Raw genomic sequence first — 22818 nt, forward strand, 5'->3', positions numbered from 1 at the left:
GGATAACAACCTTGCCATCTCTGCTCTGCTGGGATCCCTCCCTGCAATACTGGCGGACATAATCTCTCACGGCGTCATTCCCTCGGGCTGAACCAGACAAAGAAATGGGGGCACCCCGTCTCGACAAGCCAGTCAAGAAGTAAATGTCTACCACAGTCAAAGGGATGGATTTGCTCCTCATCTGAAATACTTGGTTAATAGGATCCCAAGCATCAAGCATATACTGCAGTAAAGAGATCTGTGCTCTCATACTAGAGATACGGAAGAACTTCAGCAGGCCACAGTTCCGCAGCGCATTCACTGTGACAGGGTCATGGAGGGCAATCATGTCCTCTTCTTCATGCTCTCGTTCTCGCCATGTAAGGGTCATTTTGCTCAAAAGTCCCTGTAAAACAAACAAGAGAAAGAGTAAGATCCTGGATTTGATGAAAAGCTGACAAAATTTCATCAAAAGCTGTGCATAGAACTGCTTTTCTATGATCAACGCAATTGGCTAGTGTCCTACCTGCGTTGAAGGTCAAACTGCCTTTAGGCAGCTTGACATTCAACGCAGGTTTCGAATGGACTGCCTGCGTTGATGGCAGAGCGCCCTAGCAAAACCCCAGGGGCTCATGGGAACAGGAAAATAGGCACAAAATGGAAAAAGGAAACCATGAAAAGAAAGAGCTAGAGTTTAGCTCCTACCTGGTCCAGATGGCACCGAAAATCGTCCGCAGAATCTCCCGGAATCAGCTGGTGAAAATCAAGGGGGAAGAGGCACCTCCAAAGCTCCAACAAACCAAGTTCAAATGAAATGGTAAAATGAGAGGTAAAAATACCTTTTAATTTCTTTGTACGTAGTTCAAAGCGAAATATTAGGGTTCTAATCTCATTTTCATGCAAATGTTATTCATTTCTAAATAGTTTGATGCAGCAATTGAGGATACAGTACTATCTTTGAAAAGGGCAAAGCTAGTGATGGTAAAAATAAAAAATTTGACCATATAGTATCGAGCGGTTTTAGCACATAGTTCATGCTCGTTAAAAAATAAACGCAAGATCCGAGCAGTTTTAGCGCATAGTTCATGCTCGTTAAAAAATAAACATAAGATCGAGCAAATGTTTTCACCCGCGTTTAAGCTCGTTAAAAAATGAACTATCCCGGTAAATAACCGCAGTGAATGTAATATTATCAGCCATTAAAGCCTTGGTCGTGTTTGCATCGTCACCTCCACTTTTCTATTGGCCGATCATTCACCTCCATATGATTGTTTACCCATTTTGAGGAACAACTGCGAAGAGTGATTTCACCTAGCCATCCTTGTGACACTGCCGTGATTGGAAAAATTCCAACCTGTACCTGGAATCAGCTGCTAACCCTGTTTATCACTCGTTCCTCAAAAGACGAGTCTTCTTTAAGCTCTTTTCAACTGACTCGTAAAATATGAAAAGATTGCCGAGTTCTAGCCTTCCAGCTCGTTAAGGCGATCGTAAGAGCTATCCCTCCTCTAGATTTTAATCTTTTTGGACCTGAGGGATTATTGCACAAAAAGATCGAGCGCTTGTTTTGTTCGGCTTGTTAAAACTATTGAAAACTCATCCCTTCAGTATTGTTTTTTACTTTTTCGGACTTAAGGGATTAGATGACGAAAAAGGGCTTTTGGAGTTAACTTTATGTACCTTTTTAGACTCTCTAAAAATGAAAAGGATCGAGTTATCCTTGTCGTTAGACTCGTTAAAATCATTAAATAGCGACAAACTTGTCTTTAGACGAGAATGAGTTTCACTATCGCTAGGCTCGTTAAAACATAGCGATGGGCTTGCCCGAAGGGCAGGTTATAGAACAAGCATATGTTATCCTCCTCAAGCTTGACAAAAATAAAGAGGTACTGGTCAGCAATGACTGGGGAAAAGTTGGGAGAAACTAAAGAGAACTTTGATGGTAGCAAGTCGCTCTTGAACATGACACTTTTCCTCCGTACCACAATCGGGTTGGGTTGTTTCATTCACCGGTCATCACCATGGTCTCGCCATACCATCCATAATTGGGGTAATGCTACCAATCCATCGCATCAGTGTCACCATATGTTCAAGAGAAGTCATTCAGAAAGAGTCAACCGGGTCCCATCCACTACCATACATTATCCTTCATCCATTCATGACCGCCACCCTGAATCATATGTCACAGATCGTTTTCACCTCCATCAAAATCATTAGCTCCGTTCCGTGTCACTGATGTGGGATTCATTAAGGCCCTCCTTTGACGGATCGCTTCTTGTCGACATCACCTCATTATCCAAGAAGTTGATCTAGGAACAACCCCCTCAGTACTTTGAAGCTTGCATGCCTCAATGGCAAGTTTCTCACTTCCGGCGACAGGTATAGATCAATGACCTTCGACCAGAAGATTTTGCGTGGTGTTCGACACCAAGTCCTTTATTCACACCACGTGAATTGTACTGCAGTACCTTGAGGGTCATTATCATTATCGGTGATTCCTCTCGCGCTTGTTAATGGTTTACATCATTGACCGGTAATCAAGCGATGTCTTTCCATGTTCGACTTCAGAACAATTCTCACATGGATCAACTTGTACTTAGAGTGAAGATCGAATGAGTTTGAAGACCCCGGATCTAGTTTCATCCATCCGGGCTGCGATATATATTCGGGAAAGATAAAGACATTTGACATGTACATCATTGCAGTAGACGATCATCCTACTCAAAGGATGATAATTTCATCAAAATTATCAGTCTACCATCAGACGATTGTCTGTTCTATGTACAGAAAAATGAATTTATAAAGCTGAGCATGGGAATGCCTGCCTCAGCTAGATCATGAAAGCAGTATGAAAAATAATGTATTGTATTGTATCTTATTACAGGTCTCCTCCCAGCATTGGATGAACTTCGGATCCCCTGATAAAGCATTTCACCCGATAAACAACCTCATACTTTAGGGGGCAACTGTTATAGACATTTTTGTGCCTTACGGCATTGAGCATGAAATGTCCATAATCTAAGGGATCCAAAGTCCCTAAACATGTTGTTCCTACCCCTAGAGGAACAAGGCTAACAAACCACAGCAATTCACAGAAGTTCTCCACCTGAAACTGCTCAAAAACAAGTCAATTCAGGATCATTTCAGTGGCCACACTAGCTGTTTGCGCTGAATGTCAAAGCCAACACTGGCTACCTGCGCTGAATGTCAAAGGCAACACTGGCTACCTGCGCTGAGCGAGAGTGGACATGTGGCAAGTTCATTTCTCAAGGTGTCAGAACCCAGGAAGCTTCCAAAATGACACTTGCCTCAGGGAATTCGACTGGTGATGAGTAAGAGGTTCCAAATCTCCAAGTGGAAGCAAGAACCTCCAAGTGGACTCAAGAACTAACAGAGGGAGAGGACACTAGTCATATCTCAAGCTGACTCATCCTCTCTCCAAACATCTATATATGAATCTCTCCTCCATGAGATCCAGAGGCTGGAATTTTGTTATTGCAAAGAATTGCTGCTGGTTTGAGACTGAGATCATTGGGTGCTTAATGCTTTGAAGGGGGTGAAGATAGGAATTCCATTTGCTGGGAAGGAGATGCTGGATTGGAGCCCTCTGGGTTGTATCTCTTCCTGAACCTTGTTATTCATCAATAAAGCTATCTTGGTTTCTCCTATATGCTGATGTATTCTTGATGTATGATTGCATTAGTATGTTTAGTTTATTTCTAATCCTGAACTAGTTATGAATATGAATCCATGTCTTGTGTAGTGTTCTCTTCTTGTGATCTTGCAGAAACCTCTTGAAGCTGGGCGAGCGAGAAGGCAAGTAGCTGGGAACTCTCCAAGAGAAGAGAAGCTGGATCGAGGGACAAACGGAAGACACCGGTTAGTCCATCTATCTCTCTCTTCATTCTTAATTCATAAAGGAAGAATACTAGAATAGCTGTCTCTGTTTGTTGCTATGGCACTGTCACACCTTAGGTGGATAGGATCGTCTTGCATAGGCATCTTTTCCCACAACAACCATCCTTCATATTTGGGCCCACATGAAATCAATTGGGGGCAATGTTTAATTTATTCAAGGGTCGATGTAAAATATCTATATGATTGACTTTTGAGCCTATATGTAAGCTTGGGCTAACTCTTCTTTCCCCATATGACCTATTCCTCAGGGTCCATGGTCAACCGTGAGCTGATGTCAACATGACATCATCCATGCCACATGGTATCGCCTGAGTGATGCCATGTGTCACTTTAAATTAGCATGGTTGGCCACCAAAAAATGTTAATTATGCATGCCACATGGAACTTTGTGGTGTTTCCATATAATCATCATACTATCACATAACTTGTGATGTTTCCTTCCATGTAATCACCCTTAAGCCAATCTCGTGATGCCACGTGTTATTGTGCTACCAATTGTTCAATCTAGTGTAACCACTTGTGCATCCACATAAGAGGGCCACATCATTGATCACCTATGATGAGGTGGTCCACTTTTCATCAAGTTCAAAGAATGTCTCACACCTGCCATATCATTCTCCATATGACATGTCACCTACCACTTGTCATCTTATCATTGGTCCACCTATTATGTCATCATCAAATCACCTAGTAGCTAACATGCCACGCTTTCATCAGACCACTTGTCAGTTGATGTGTCATCAGGTCCACCTGGTTAGCTGATGCGTCAATATTTCACTGGCTAGAGGAGACCTACATGGCAGAAGTATGGGGGATGCGACCTCTATTAAACTTTGCAGAATTCCGCCACTTATCCACCATTCAACAATATCAATATTCTCGCAACCGTTCTCCCAAAGTTTTCTGGACAATAACTCATTAACCTTCATTCAAGTTTGGGTTCAAACCACCATTGATTTCTATGGAAATAAGGATATACTTTCGAAATTTCTTGATCTTTAATTACTTTAGGGTTTGTCCCCACTATACCCATTTTCACTGATGTAGATCTTCAAATTGACATAACTTCTTATTTGGGAGGACTTTAGACAAGTGAAGTATACCATTGGAAATCTCTCAACAACCCCTATAAAAAAAAAACCATCCTCATGCTCATTTGATTGTCATGGCTCCAACAAATATTAAATATTATCCAAGACATTAAGGTTTCTTTGGTATTAATGATAACATTACACTCAACAATCTCCTTCCTTTTACATACTTCTTGACATCAATGACATTGATTGTCATCAATGCCATCACTATGTCCAACAATCTTCCCCTTTGTCATTGATGGAAACACCACCAGGGATTGAAAATCATTAATGTCAATGGAATGAACTTCCCCTCTCAAGATGTTGGTCCAAAAGGCTGCTTTATGCTTTGTCTTCTCAATGAAATTAACTCCCCCTGTCAAGCTACTAGTCTAAAATATGCTTTCTCTTTCAATGTCTACTTTCTCTCCCATTTGACATCAATGGAAAGTGGGCCCACTAAAGATGAATTCTTATCTGGTGACTTCTTACTACTAGGCCAATGCTAAAAAAAATTTCATGTAACATCATGTGGACCTACTCCCTCTATGAATTAATTCTCCTCCTATGAAAGCTCTCTACTATGGTCATACTCCTCCTATCAAAAGGATGGAGGGAAGCCCTATACTCTTTAGTTGAGATCAATGATCCATTACTTCCTGTGAGGGAGAAATTAATCCCATTTTCTATCTAATATATTGAAATATTTCTCTTGGTAATTGTTTATTAAATATATTTGCATTTTGTTTTTTTGTTAGAAAGTATTGCAATATGAAAGTCTAAGTGAAATACATAATTTTTTGAGATATATATAGCATTGTTATTTTCACACATAATGGAGACAAGTTGATCACTAATTTCTTGAATATCAATGATATTTTTCTTCATCAATAGAGCTTGAGTACAACCATAGGCTGCTGCAATATACTCTTGTTTAGTGGTGGATAGAGAAATTGAAGTATGTTTCTTCCTAAGTCTTGAAACCAAACATTTTCGTAGAGAGAAGTGATGCAGGAGCATTCAACCCAATAATGTCATTGTATTTTAGTAGACATAGGGGTATTGTGTTTTCAAGGGAGTTGGTATCCTAAGTGTGAATTAATGTAATTATTTAGGCTTTTGAGTGATTTTAATGAGAATAGGATTTAATTGAATATAGTGAGGCATATTTGTAAATGTTCTCGAATGTAGGAGAACATGAGGGATTTAGGATAATTGAGAGATGAGAGGATTTGAGAATTAATTGTAAAACTCATATTAGGAGTTAGTTCATGATTTTATGGATTAGAGAGGATCCTTAGGGATGAGGAAGAGATTTTAGGATTTTGTTGAGGAATCTATGGATCTAAACCAGGAATTGGTTTTAGAATCCCTTTGTATAAATGTAAGCCTAAAAGGCAAAGACAGAGGTTAGAAAGTAAGAAATTAGACAGGCTAGATAGATAGCTAGAGTGTGGTTTTAAGCCTACAGGCAGAGTGTAAACAGAGGCCACTGATATTAGAACATCAGGCCAGAGAGACAGAGATCTCATTCTGTAATCATTATTTATATTTATTAATATAATCAACTCAATTATGAGTTCGAATGTGTGTTCGAGTGTTAAATGATGAGTGATGATTGAATTGGAATTCAATATAAATATGTGTGCAGGTAGAGTCGAGGTGAATACACAGAGGAAGAGAAGAGACAGAGGATCTTAATGGGTGTTGAACGATCATAGAACCAAGTAATGGTTGAATCGTCCGTGAGTAAAGAACTCACAAAGTTAAGCCAGGAGAGTGTGCAGCGGAATAGCAAAGGACGAGGAACCCCGAAGAAACTCAAAAAACATAAGAAACATTTAAGAACAGCAAAAAAAAACTAAGTGAAGAGAAGGGTGAAAGAATAAAGTATCGGTGCATAGGATCCAATGGATCTTTAGGATCAATGGACAGGATTAGATCACAAGAGAAATGAACTAGCCTTGAAGTGTTGTGAAGTGCAATTGTTTTGATATATCGCATCAGAGGAAAGCAACAAGAGCAGTGAACGAGGGCCTTAAGCAATCCCCGATTGCGATCAAGTAATATCAAGTGTGGTTTGTCAAATCAGGAAGAAGAACAATGACAAAGATTCAATCTAAGCACTGGTGGAGAGAGAAGACATGTATCGATCTGGACTGTAGGATCTAAAGACCTCGTCATCCAATAGATATTGGGCCATAACTTGATCTAGCATTAGCTGTAAGGGGCAGACCTAAAATTTTATAATTTGGGAGTTTATAATCCCCATCATATTTGAAAAGGTGTTAACCCTTACGTAACTTGTTCACCCGAAATCGCTGTAGAGCATCGAATCAAGCGGATCTTTACCAATAGTTGTAAGGCATCGGGCAAGTCTATTGATCGGGGAGGAGTACGGGTGTTGGATCGAGGGTAAGATCGATGGTGGAGAAGGGTTGTGACAAGGCATTGAGATGGCAGACCTGATAGAATAATATGGCGCAGTTTGTAGTATTGGAAATCTGGTAGTGTAATCGCATATTGGAAGCAGAAGGTTTATATGTAGTGTGATCGCAGAGAGCTGATCCTTGATTTCAATAAAGGCATGCATTGGAAAACGTGTAGAGGTCGTATAAAAGGCAGAAAAGGTATGTTTTGTGTATGATTCCTTTGTAAATGGGTTATAATGAATTAAGCGAAGATATAAGTGTTCACATGTAAGTCCAACATTATTAAAGCATGATGAGGGTTTATGTGGTTAAATTATGTATAACCAAAGCATAAAGAGGGGAAGGTTATATATATATGTGTCTTAAGGGTTATAATGGTTAATGAGTCCCGATAGAAAGGATGTTGACTAAGGGTTAGACTATGGTTGGTTTTTCAAATCATTCCGCATAAGACTTGAGTAAGAGGGCCTTAAACCATTCATTAAGAATTGAAGATTTGACTCCTTAGAGAGTTAAAATCCCTGGGACAAATATGATATGCATTGTACATGCATACTGTGGGTGTGAGCAGGGGTAACCCTGCGTCATTTGGTATCAGAGTAGAATTGTAATTGAAACAATTGGTGTTAAATAGAACAAAGAAATTCTATGTAAAATAATTTAGAACAAAGCTATGTGTAAAGATTTTTATGCAGGCAGAGGGGATTGGATTTTAATCTGACATATAGTAAGCATACAGAGGTAAGGTATAGCAGAATATTGGAACTTACAGATGCAAGGAACAGAGGCGAACCCTTTTAAAAGGCAAGAAATGGTGAAACAAGATCATGCAGAGATCTTGAAGGTGAGATGACATGTTTTGTTTAATTTGATTGGAAGATTAGAGAATGTGTGTTTGTACATTGATGCATAGATAACAGAAAAAAGGTGAGAAGATTGTAGCAATCTAGAGCGAGGAGTGCTCAATTGGTTCCAAAGGAAAGAACCAAAGAGATGCTAAAAGACTGAGCTCAGAGGGGAGAAGCTTAGTGAGGCATATGTAGCAAGGAGGAGACTTGTTACTGTAGAGGTATTGTTGCATATCACAAAGTCAATTCCATAAAGGATGTGGGTATAATTTCCAAGGTAATGAAGGAAGCTAGTAAGACTTTCTAAGTGAAATAAGAAGTGGTCAAAACCAAGTATTTCATGGTGATTGAAATACAAGAGGACAGTTGTGTTATTAGAAGTTGCAGATGAGTTGAAGCTTAGAAGGAGTAGAGGGAAGTGCTCAAAGGAGGTTCTAGAGATAGAGAACCAAGTGCTTGCCAAAATACCAAGTACAGAGGAAAGCTTGGTGAGGTAAGTTGCAACAAGGAGGACTTGTTGTTGCAGAGGCTTTAGTGCAGCTCATAGTGAATGAGTGAGGAACTCATAGAAAGAGGAGAAGAAGATGGCTACTGATAGTCATAGCAGAGGTTTTGAGGAAGACCATAGTAGAAGAAAGATGAAGAAAGAAAATGCCAAGACAAATGGCAAGAGGATGAGTCAAGAGGAAATTGACAAAGAGGTTGCAGAGTTGAAAGAAAAACTTTATGTATTGATGAGGATACTAGAGGAAAGTCAGAGACAAGGTTGGGTATTAAAGAAGAAGCCAGTGAAGTGGCATAAGTTGCAGAGAAGGCTACAACAAAGGAAATTCAGGTGGCTAATGGAAAAACTCAGAGAAGCTGCGTTGGAAGTGGAAGTGTCCATTTGTGAACCAGAGCAGGGTGAAGTTCTGGGTGAAGATGAAGACTGGAAGAATGAAACTTCAAGTGAGGGCAAAAGGTCTGATGATTTTAAATCTGATAATTTGTGTATGTTTATAGGTGAAACGTGTAAAGAAGGAAAATTTTATTATATTGACATAAAAAGGGAAGAAAACGGGTAGAATCTAAATTTTGTTTTAAAAGAGGAAGTAGGGAAGGATATTAAGCAGTCATGTAAATGACTTGATGAGATTGAGGAAAATACCATTGAAATATTTCTAAGTCATGTAAAGGACTTGGAATAGCAGGAGGAATTGGTGATTGAATCATCAAATGAATTCATGAGGTCTTGTGTTTTTACAACTTACAAGGTGTGCGTGAATGCAGGTATTGTAGAAGACATGCCATTTTATGGAATTGTCTTGAATGAACTTGAAAATTTCCAGGTAAAGTATAATGATGACTGCCTTTCAAAGGAAGATCAAGTTGAGTTATTATAGAAGAAAGAGTTCATAAATTCTATACTTAATGGAGGAAATATATTCAGTAGAGATGAGACAGTTATGTCCTATGATAAGAAATTTTCTATTGAAGAGGATAACGAGGAATTGATTTTCTTAAATGATCAAAGGGAGAGTGATGGAAAAACATCTAAAACTATCAAAGGGATAGAGGATCAAAATTTTATTCTAATCAAGAATGAAGAAATAGTGTCAATAAGTTATGCTTGTGACAAAGAAGAAGATAGTGAGGATTGTACAGAACTTTTGGGAGAAATTCCAAGCGAGATGGAAAATTTGTGGCAAGAGTTAAGTCTTTTGGAAAAAAGGCTAGAAGACCAAAAAGTAAGTGTTCAGGTTGTAAAATCAGAATTGAACAAGAATGAAGAAGTTCACTACAGTGGACAGGGATAGAAAGACATCATTAGAACAGATGGTGTGGAGGAGAGACTAGTTGACAGTCTCATGAATTCTTTTGAGAATTCAAATTAGCATACTGATGTGCTAATAGGGGAGGAGAAAACAGAGTAGAAAACTAAATTGTTGCCAAAGGAGGAAAAGGCGCAGAAGCATTATGTTTTTTATTTTAATAATTGCTTTGTGAGTGCAGGTTTAGTTGCAGATGCTGGAGGAATTTTGACATAAATGAGCAGCCAAATAAAAATGAAAGAAGAAGATTCTATGGAAAAATTTAATCCATGGAACAGAGATGTTAAATTGCTGGAGAGAATGCTGGAAAGTCATGATTCAGTGCAGACAAAAATAATCATGAAAGATGGTAAGGATGAAAAGGAGGCAGTAAGTGTAGGAGTCAAAGTAGAAGTTGGAGCAAGAGAAAGAGCAAAAGTAGAAGAAAAAGTAAACCAGCAACTACAAAGTGAAAGTAACCAACAACAGTTTGAAGAGTTAGTGGACAATAGCAACAACCTAAAGCAAAGAGAAAGGGGTAGAAGTAAGAGGCAGAATATGGACCAGTCCAAGGATGAACTGGAGACAGAGATTGAAGAATTATGGTAGTTGATTATGAAACAATCGATATGGATGAGAATGATAGCAGCATGAAGCATGATCAATCAGAGTATGAACCTGATTAACAAGGAGAGGAAGATGAAATAGAAGACAACAGAAGTACAACAACAACAAAGGTGCAAGGAATTTTGGAGGCTACAAACTAAATTTTGGGACCCTGGAGATTTTTTATCAACTTATGAAGACACATGATCAGGAGATCATGAAAATTTGCTACTTTGGGAGTCTGATGCAGGAGAATTCAACCCAATATTGTCATTGTATTTTAGTAGACATAGGGGTATTCTGTTTTCAAGGGAGTTGGTATCCTAAGTGTGAATTAATGTAATTATTTAGGATTTTGAGTGATTTTAATGAGAATAGGATTTAATTGAATACAGCGAGGCATATTTGTAAATGTTCTCGAATGTAGGAGAACATTAGGGATTTAGGATAATTGAGAGATAATAGGATTTGAGAATTAATTGTAAAACTCAGATTAGGAGTTAGTTCATGATTTTATGGATTAGAGAGGATCCTTAGGGATGAGGAAGAGATTTTAGGATTTTGTTGAGGAATCTATGGATCTAAACTAGGAATTGGTTTTAGAATCCCTTTGTATAAATGTAATCCTAAAAGAGAAAGACAAAGGTTAGAAAGTAAGAAATTAGACAGGCTAGATAGATAGCTAGAGTGTCGTTTTAAGCCTACAGGCAGAGGGTAAATATAGGCCACTGATATTAGAACATCAGCCCAGAGAGACAGAGATCTCATTCTATAATCATTGTTTATATTTATTAATATAATCAACTCAATTCTGAGTTCAAATGTGTGTTCGAGTGTTAAATGATGAGTGATGATTGAATTGGAATTCAATATAAATATGAGTGTAGGCAGAGTCAAGGTGAAGACACAGAGGAAGAGAAGAGACAGAGGATCTTAATGGGCGCTAAATGATCGCAGAACAAAGTAATGGTTGAATCATCCACGAGTAAAGAACTCACAGAGTTAAGACATGAGGAGCGTGCAGGAAAATAGAGAAGGATGAGGAACCCTGAGGAAACTCAAAACACACAACAAACGTTGAAGAACGGTGAAAAAAACCAATTGAAGAGAAGGGTGAAAGAATAAAGTATCGGCGCACAGGATCTGTTGGACCTTTAGGATCAATGGACAGGATTAGATCGCAAGAGAAATGAACTAGCCTTGAAGTGTTGTGAAGTGTGATCATTTTAATATATCACATTAGAGGAAAGAAACAGGAGCAATGAATGAGGGCCTTAAGTAATCCCCGATTGTGATCAAGTGATATCAAGTGTGGTTCATCGGATCAGGAAGAAGAAGAATGGTAGAGATTCAATCTAAGTATTGGCAGAGAGATAAGACGGGTATCAATCTGGACTGTACGATCTAAAGACCTTGTCATCCAACAGATATCGGGCCATAAGTTGATCGAGCATTAACCGTAAGGGGTGGACCCGAACTTTTATAAGTTGGGAGTTTATAATGCCCATCAGATCCAAAAAGGTGTTAACCCTCGCATAACTTGTTCACCTAAAATTGATGTAGAACATCGGATCAAGCGGACCTTGATCAACAGTTGTAAAGCATCGGGCAAGTCTGTTGATCGGGGAGGTGTACAGGCATCGGATCAAGGATAAGATTGACGGTGGAGAAGGGTCATGACAAGGAATTGAGATGGCGAACCCGAAGAATTATATGGCGCAGTTTGTAGTATTGGAAATCTGGCACTGTAATCACATATTGGAAGCAGAAGGTTTATGTGTAGTGTGACCGCAGAGAGCCGATACCCGATTGTGATAAAGGCATGCATCGGAAAACATGCAAAGGCCATATAAAAGGTGGAAAATGTATGTTTTGTGTATGATTCCTTTGTAAATGGGTTATAATGAATTAAGCGCGGATATAAGGGTTCACATATAAGTCCAACATTATTAAAGCGTGATGAGGGTTCATGTGGTTAAATTATGTATAAGCAAATTATAAAGAGGGGAAGGTTAGATATATATATATGTGTGTGTGTGTGTGTGTGTGGCTTAAGGGTTATAAGGGTTAATGAGTCCCGATATTAAAGTGAATGAAGTTTATAAGGGTTAATGAGTCTCGATAGAAAGGATATTGACTAGGGGTTAGTCTATGGTTGGTTTTTCAAATCATTTCACATAAGACTTGAGTAAGGGGGTCTTAAACCATTCATTAAGAATTGAAGATTTGACTCCTTAGAGAGTTAAAATCTCTAGGACAAATATGATTATGCATTGTACATGCATACTGTGGGTGTGAGTAGGGGTAACCCTGCGTCAAGAAGGCTCCTCCACTAGAGTCCTTTTGGTAATAAATACTTGCAGCCCAATATGCATCTATATATGCTTTGAATGTAAGGTATGTTTCCCTTTGATACCATAAACCATAATTCATAGTGCCTTACAAATATCTAAATATTCTTTTAATTGCATTCACATGAGATTGTTTTGAACATTATTGAAATATACCTACCAGTCCTACTTCATTCATAATGTCTAGTCTTGATGTTGTTAATTAAAGGAGGATGTTGATCATAGATCTCTACATGGTTTGGTTTACTCTTAGAGAGTCAACATCCTTGGTGAGTTTACAACCTATAACCATGGGAGTTCTTACAAAAGTACAATTTTCCATAGCAAAAATTTTCAATATTTCCTTAAGGTACTTGGTCTGAGATATGAAAATATATTTTTCTTAATGATCAACCTACAATCCAAGAAAGAAGCAAAATTCCCTAACATAGATATCTCATATTCCTTTTGTATGCAGGCTGCAAAACTCCTGCTCATAGAACCATAATCACTACCAAATATTATGTCATCCACATAGACAAAAATAATCAAAATGTTGTCTTTTTGAATCTTAATATAGAGTCTGTTGTTTGTGGAAGCTCTTTTGAAACCTTGTCGCTAAAGATATTTATCCAATCTTGAATACCATGATGCTTGGTTCAAATCATACAATGATTTCTTTAGTTTGCATACATGATCTTTTTCTTTTGATAGGTGAAATACCTTGAGCTACTCAAAATAAACTTCTTCTTTGAGTTTCCCATTCAAAAATGTTTATTTTACATACATTTGACAAACCTTGAACACTTAAAAAAATGCCAAAAATATCTTGATTTTCTCAAGTGTGATTACTAGAGAAAATGTTTCTTCGAATTCCACACCTTCAACATGGGATGATCATTTGAATATGAACCTTTCCTTCTTCCTTACTACTTGCCCATCCTCATTGATTTTGTTTTCATATACCCATTTTTTTCCAATCACATTTTTTTTTTATGGTGTTGGAAGATATTCTTAAGTCTCATTTTTATCAATCTAATCTAGCTCTTCATTCACAACTTTAACCCAATGTTCATCTTGATTGGCCTAAGAAAAATTTTGAGGCTCCGTTAATGAAAGGAAAGCTAGGTTTTCTTGGTTTGATGCATTACTAATCTTTCTTCTTGTTTGAACTCATTATTTATCTCCCATAATTTGATTATCTAGATCATTCTTTTGAACATGTTTGGATGGAGTTTTGGTGTGCAATGGCTAATCTTCTTCTCTTTCATCTTCATCATGCTCTTCATCCTTATGTTCATATGATTTTGATTAATTGGTTGTGGCTGATCTTGGGGCAATGTTTCATCTATTTTCACATCAATGCATTCAACATCTTTTCAATTCATTTTATTATAAAAATTTTATCCATTTCTTCTATAGACATATCCTAGGAAGATTCCTTCATCATCTTCGGAATCAAATTTCCCTATATTTTCTTCATTTACTTAAATGTTAAATTTCCTACCAAAAATTATGAAATTTTTAACTATGGTTAGTCTTCCTTTGCATATGTCATAAGAAGTTTTGGTATTATTTATCCTTATTTCAATTATATTCAAGATATAGGCTGTCATGTTTGCCACTTCTCCCCAAATTTTTTCTAGTAGTTGAGCTTCAAAGAGTAGAGATCCATCCTTATCTTGAACTATTCAATTATTTCCTTCAACCACATGATTTTGTTGTGGATTTCTTTCAATAGTGAAATGTCTTATGATTCCATGATTTACACTGAAATCATTGAATTCATGTGAGGTGAATTCTCCTCCTATATCAATTCTTAGACATTTCATCTTTAAATGTATTTCAATTTCAACTAGAGACTTGGAAGCTTTATTTTTTTCAAAGATTCTAATTTCTCTTGAAGAAAAGTACCAAAAGTAATTCTTGTATAATCATCTATGAACAACATAAAGTACCTTTCACCTTTCAGAGTTTGAGTTCTAGTTGGTCCATAAAGGTTAGTGTGAATGATTTCGAACATCCTTGATGTTGAATATTCTTTTGTTTTGAGGGAGACTCTAGTTTGTTTTCCAAACTAACATGAGATGGAATTGTGAGGCTTTGATATTTTAGGCATGTCCTTAATGGCATGCACTCTTATAATTTTTATTAATCCTATTCCTCAATGCCATAGCTAGATTTTGTCAACCCTTCCAATGCAACAATTCTCAATTTCAGATCCATCAAGGGTGTATACATTTCCTTCAATACTATTAGCTTTTGCTATTAATTTTCCTGTATCAAAATTTTTGATTTCATATCTCTTGGAATCAAACGTGAGATCATACCCTTGATCACACATTTTACTAACACTCAAGACATTATGTTTAAATCCTCCCACATATAAAACATTTTGAGCCTTAGTTCTTCTATTATCAATGTTGATTGTCCCTTTCCCAACAATTTTTTCAGATGCATTGTTTCAAAAAATACTTTTCCTCGATACACCTCTTTAAGTTTGACAAACTTACTCTGATTTCATGTCAATTTCCTTGAACAGCCATTGTCAACGTACCATTTATATTTAAAAAAAGTTACCATACAACATCAGGCCACACTTCTCTTTCTTTTCTTCTTTCTTCCATGTAGTTGTTTATCTAGGGGGACATTCTTGCTTCGCTTCATTATGAGATTTGAATAGACTGGTTTTCTAGTCCTGAGCCTTGTTCCAAAAGTTGTTTCATATGTAGCATTTGACATAATTCTAAAGTAGAGAAAAATAATTTCCTCTTCTAATACCCCAATCATACATACTGTCACACAGAATGGGTCGATCTTGCGGACAAGATAGACCTTCCTAGAATCTAAAGAAGACCTAATGACAAGCAAACCAACCAGACACTATCTTTCTCTAGATATGCTTTAATAAACAATGGCAAACAAGTGTTTTTAGGGCCTACCTTAGGTCCAACGCAAGCTTGTGGATGCCCTCGCTTCTTCGATCCAAATGAGCTCCTTTTCGCGGATCTGCAAACACAAACAAGGCAAACAAATTAAATAGCACCTGAAAAGCCACTAGCATAAAACATATTTAACATGAAAGTCAAGGAGTCCATGAAACAAATAACATAAGATACTTGTTGAGAAAAATGAGTTTGATTGCATTAATTCAAAAGAAGAAGAACTTTACAACCTGTGCCTTGATGTTGTACAAGTTCCTCCCAGGGTCCAGCAAGAGTTCTCCCCTACTTTGACAAGCTTCACTCACTCCCAAATAGAACCAAGAGGTGTGTGATCTCTCCTCTCAAGCTCAACAAAGGAAGTCCTAATTTCACCAGCATTTACCCTCAAAAGTTCAGCTTCTAACCTCTCTAGTCCTCACCCCAATGCCTGTATTTATAGTGCAATGGAAGGAAGTTACTAGCTCCTCCTTCAAAGGGATAAAGCCCTCCTTCAAAGGGATAGCTCCTCTCATCAAAGGATTAGCTCCCTCTCTTTTGAGATGCATGAACCACCTCAGAGCGAACAATCCACGTCAAAATTCCTTCTAGAATCCTCTAGAATTAACCCAAAGTGATTTTTTTAAGATAAAACTTGCGCCTTTTGACTTTCACAGGGGTCCGCACCTACACCTTTAGGGACAGAGTGGGCAGGTCCGCAGGTTTTGTAAACAGAAGGTGCGGGACCGCAGGTGACAGTGAGAGAAAGTGCGGAACTAGAGCTTTTATTGATTTTTTAATGTCTTTCTCTCATTTTCAAAGCTTGACTTGAAGAGCTGAGGTCTGAGACTTGCTTAGGAGGATAGTACAAGTGATGACAGACTCATACTGACTGCAAATAATCATGGTTACGATATTTTTGTGTAACAGATTGCCCCCTAAAGTGCGAAGTCTGTAGTAGATTAGGATTTTTATTTATCATTTAAGAAGAGTGAAGTACTTTATCATTTCGAGGATCATCTTGTGGAGAGCCCAGTCGGAACCTGTAAAAACATTAAATGCAAGATATATATATATGAGATCATATCATCGCTGAGGTAGGCATTCCCATACTCAGATCAAAACTAACTAGAAGACTAACTACTGCTCTGATACAGGAATGATCTTGTAATACATCACAAGTATTGACACATGTAGACACAGTATGGATGCAGCCATCTGTTTATGAATAGTCCACAATATAATGAATACAAAATCCCTCGTAGCCTGGATGGCGGAAACTAGATCCAGGGTCTTCATTTCCACTTCCCGAAACAGTACGATTCTATCCATGCGAATGAATGTGTTGAAGTCGAACATGGTAGAAACCACTTGATTACCAGTCAATGATGTAAACTGTTAACAAGTGTGAGAGAAACCACCAGTGATGTCAATGGCTCTCAAAGTACCCAGTACAATCCATGAGATGTGAATAGATGTGTTGATGTCGAACATGTCACGGAATCCTTTGATCGAAAGTCAATGATGCGAACTGTTGTCAAAGGCGAGAAATCTACCATTGAGGCATGCGGATCTCAAGGTACTGACGATTTCTAGATTATCTTTCTAGATAATGAGCTGAAGTCGATGGAAAGCGATCCATCGTAGGCAAGCCCACAACACGAAATCATAGATCAAGTTGAAGAAATTTAGTTGCAAGGACTGACTCAGGGATGGTCAAGATGGATGACAGATATTTTGCAGATGAATGGCTTATTGGCAGTGACCTCTTGAACACATAACGACACAACAGATGGTTTGGTGACAATTGACCCAAAGTTAATACCCAGAAACTGGCTGAAGACTTTCAATGTGGTTTGATCAACTGTTAGGCAAAGGATTTCCCAACCCAGGTGAATGAAAGTGTCGTGTTCAAGAGTGGTTACAAAGTATGACAAACAGGCTCATCTTTCTCTCTTTTCCCCCACCATTTCTGGCAAGTACCTCTTTATTTTTAACAAGCTTGAGGAGGATAACATTTGCTTGATTATAAGCTCATCCTTCGGATGAGTCAAACTTAGTTTAAATTCGAACCCTAAGAAGGAGTGGTTCGTTCCTGTTTGTAATTGAACAGGTCCTTTACTGTGAAAATTTAACGAGTCCAGTATACGAGAAACTCGGCGTTTTTCAATTTTAGAGAGTCTGAAAAAACTTAAGAAGACTCCAGGGTTGACCTTTTTCATAAATTTGTGTCTCCCAAGCCCGAAAAAGTATAAAATAATACTTGAGAGAACCGCTTGATCTTTTACGACCAAGGAGTACTTTTCGTTATTAGTGCCGCTGACCTGAAAAAGTAAAAAAGCGATCAATGACACGTCGTTTTATAACCAATATCGAATTTGAAATGACAAAAATCTGGCAATCTTTTCATGTTTTTACGGTCGGAAAAGAGCTGTAAGTGGACCGTCTTTTAATTCCATTTTAATGAGTTTAAAAGAAGAACTCGGCAATCTTTTCATGTTTCAGGAGTCAGAAAAGGGCTTAAAGATGACTCTACATGTTTTTTCATCGAAAATGATAGATTTCACCTGAATAATCCGTTATTCTGCACAAAAACACAAACATTACTCATACCTGTTTGAAATGGATAAAAATGTCGCAAAATACCTTTTCAAAGTGAAACATAAACAAATTTGCAATTTATTTACTCAAAAAACTTATAAAAAGGGCCTTTGTCAATTCATTTTTACCGTTTGAGTTTGGGTGAGAAAATAGTGCCTTTGTTCAGAAAACTTCCCGTGAAGATTGCGGAAAATCCAACCGTCGGAATCGAATGCCGTCTTCTCCAGGTAATCCACATCATCTTACTCTTCATTTTTAACCATTTCATTTTTTGTTTTAGTCATTTATTTCATTTTTGGGAGGGTTTTTAGGCATAAAACCCGCGTGCAGGGGCCCGCAGGTTTTCCACTGCTGGCCTGCGGACCCCGACTTTTTCTCCATTGGGAAAAAGCTCGGGGTCCGCACCTTCCGTGTAGACAAAGTGCGGTCCCACGCACTGTGTCTAACCCGGAGGGTGCGTACCCCGCCGCAAGGGTTTTTAACCCAAAAATTCTCAAAAATGGACCAATCAAAATAATTTCTAGCAATTTGATTTATCCTTATACTTGATGCAGAGAGTACATCATGCTAGATTGGCGTGAACGAGAGCATGAGGACGTGGATGCTACCGCATGGAATCATCAGCCTTCACTTGATGCTTTGAGGGCATGCGGCTTGTACAAATACTGGGCCATTCCTGGCATGAGGGCTCAGGTGGATTTCTTACAGTGGATGGTTGACAGATGGAGCGTACAGGACTAGTGCTTCTTCATTGGCGGCCACCAGCTCGAAATCGAGCCGGCGAACATATATTTCTTGACTGGTTTGCCTAAGAGAGGCGAAGACTTGACTCTGTTTGGGGCTAAGGCAGGTGGCCAGTCTGTCGATAGCCTTAGGCTAGAGTACTGCAACAGCCAGGCTAGAGACAAAGGGATAGACATAAAGACCATATCCCATCCTGAACTCATGGTGATTGCGTTTACTGTCACCAGACTTTGCGGAGCTGCCGCATTACATATTGCCACCGGATCCCAGATGCGTATGGCAGCTGATTGCTTCCGAGGCACCATCTTCAGCTGGTGCGATGCCGTGTTGGCCAATCTGAAAGGCCAACTGACCAGTGCCAAAGACGGATGACTAAGGACCTTTGGTTATGGGGCTTTGGTTGTGAGCTTTGGCCTGGAGAGGGTTCCTATGCTGATCCCGCAGCACCTTACTGTTGGAGTTGGGCTTCCTCGAGAGCCCAAACTGATGCGATGGGTCGCAGTTATGGCCCGTCACCCGGACGAGAGGACAGAGGTTGCTCGATTCAAACCTGAGTATTTCCAATGGCTGGAAAACTAGGTCTTTTCTATTCAGGACTTCCCTTATGCTGGGATAGATTTTCGTGGTGACCCAGACATGGCTCTTCCACTAGGAGAGCAGTGGGATGACTCAGGTAAAATCCTTTTCAACATTTTTCCTATTTTAATTTTTTTTGTTATTTTCCATCGTCTCAAAACTGATAGCAAAAATTTCAAATGCAGATGTGGGTCCACAGCGACCAGCCGCTCTCCAGCCTTACGAGAGGAAGCAACCAGTTGCACCCGCGCCAGACCCACAGAACGAATCAGCAAAGGTTTTGGCCGAGTTGGAGGGTCATCTCGAGCATTTGACAGGAGATATTCTAGAGACCACTATAGATGACATTCCTCGTCGACTTCAGCGCTATGTGATTGGAGTCTCGGGACCTTTTAGGAGGTTCCTTTACAAGGTGGCCCGTGGAGTGGTTTGCTATAGAGATCATCACTAGTGATAGGATGATCACCTATTGTGGGCACATATGACATTTTTGGTTTTTGTACTTATCATTTTTGCCGATCATAAGGTGTGTTTCAACCTATGATCGAGGACGATGTATTTTTGACACACTCCTATATATATATATCACTATTATCGGCTTATCTTGTAAATCATCTTATGGAATGGTTTTAAATTTACATGTATGATTATTGCAAATGTCTATTTAACATTCGAGAAGAAATTGCATCTGCTAATGTATTTAAAGATCTTGGAATATGCTGATATTCAATATAATCAAATTCACGTTCCAAGAGACGCACTCTCAAAAATAATCTTAATAACACTGGATTTCTAATTGCATATACTCTATTAAGCTGTAATACAATGAGTTCAGAATCTAACCTCACTATCAAACTTCGAATCCAAAATGAAATAGATTCAAATAATAACTCAATCACTGCACTATACTCGGCAATGTTGTTCGTTGTTTGACCGAGGCTTACCCCATGCATAGATACCAACTCGTCAGAGGGCGAATAGATAACCCAAGCTGCGGAAGAAATATTCCGTGTATTACGACAAGCACCATCAGTGAAACCAATGTATGTTTGGAGAGGCGTCGAGATCTGCAATATCAAGAGTAAAACTAAGATAAGTAGGAATAATGACGAAAAAACACTCTCTAAGCTAAGCACACTGTTTTAAACTAAAACACACCAGTTAGAAAGAAAAACTATCCTAACTAAAAATCTCCATACCCATTCTTTAAGCATAATACCTCTTCAATTAAAGACCATTTCTAGGTTTACCCAAAGAGTCCCCGTCAAAGTCTACCAATTCATAGGCCCCTTTGGCTAGCTTTCGCTTGACAACAAAGGGACCATGCCACATAGGAACGAATTTTCTAGCGCCTAATTTATCATTAGCTTGATCGTAAACTAAGACTAGATCTCCTTCCGAAAAATTTCGAGGGGTCACATTTCGATCATACTGAGCTTTCATGCGTTTTGCGTGAGTCTCGATCGCCAATGCAGCATCACGTCGATTCTCATCTAATTGAGCCAAGTATAACAAACGCTTTTCCTCTTCGGAAGTGGCTGGAAGTAACTCGATGGCCATTTGCAGTGACGGGATTTCGCATTCAATGGGTAACATAGCTTCCAAACCATAAACTAGTTCGAAAGGAGTGAACCCTGTTGATGTTTTTACTGAAGTTCGGTATGCCCACAGCGCTGAAAATAGCATGTTGTGCCAATTCAACCGATGAATCCCAATGATTCGCCGGATCATGATAACTAAAACTTTGTTGATGGATTCAACCAGACCATTCGCTTGTGGATAATAAGGGGTTGAACTATCGTGACGTAAACCAAGCTGGCCTGTAAGTTCAGTCATCATAACGTTTCGAAAATGACGCCCATGATCAGTGATTATCGCTTGTGGGACACCAAACCTAGCAGTTATATGATTGAACACGAAAATTGCAGCTGTTTTGTCGTCTGCCTCAAATGTAGGCATCGCCTCGGCCCACTTGGTAAAATAATCTACCGCAAGGATGATATACGCATGCCCCCCGGCCGAGTGAGGGTTACATGTAATAAAATCGATACCCCATTTGGAAAAAGGACCAACGGCAATTATAGGGTGGAGAGGAGCAGGTGGAGCGCGCATCTTTCGATCAAAAATTTGGCAGTTGTGGCATTTTCGGACCGCGATAATACAATCTTTAAACAAAGACGGCCAGAAGTAGCCAGTGCGCAATATCTTTTGGGCTGTGGCATACCCAGACAAATGACCGCCACACGCTCCAGAGTGACAGTCATTTAGAACCCTTTCAGCTTCCTCGTGAGTTAAGCACCGTAAAAAAACAGAGTCCGCCCCACGGAGATAAAGAGTATCTCCAATAATCCTGAATTGTTGGGACTGGAATCGAATTTTTCGACGTTCTGACCTTGAAATTTCTGGCCGAAAGGATTGGGTCTGGAGATAAACGATGATATCCCCATACCATGGATCTAAAGTGCTGATTAGAAACAAGGATTCATCCGCAATGGGCTCCTCCGCCACAGTTTCCATGTCAGCACGCGGGAAGTCACACATTAACTCCGCAAAAACTAAAGATTTCTTAGACTTGGATTTCTCAAATTCCAAGTCGAACTCCTGCAGGATAACAATCCATTTAGAGTACTTGCCCCCTAGCAATTGCTTGGTCAAAATGTAGATCATAGGGTTGCAATCCGAAATTACTGTAGTTTTACGTAGTAAAATGTAGTGACGAAAACGTTGGACAGCTTGAACAGCTGCCAATGCCAATTTCTCCACATGTGATTATTTTAGCTCAGTGGGATTTAAAGTTTGACTAAGGTAATATATCACATGTTCCATCCCGAATTCATCTTCCTGAACTAAGACCATTCCAATGGTGGAATGAGAGGCGGCGAGATACAAGAATTAATCCTGGTTGTAGTTGGGAGGATGCAACAACGGTGCATGGGTTAACTCGTGTTTAAGTGCATCAAAAGATTTCTGAGCTATCTCATCCCAATAGAATGGAGTGTT

Source organism: Pinus tabuliformis, chromosome 4_1 (genome assembly GCF_031772625.1).
Source record: "Pinus tabuliformis cultivar Carrire ecotype Pingquan chromosome 4_1, CPIR1, whole genome shotgun sequence".
NCBI classification, from domain to species: Eukaryota; Viridiplantae; Streptophyta; class Pinopsida; order Pinales; family Pinaceae; genus Pinus; species Pinus tabuliformis.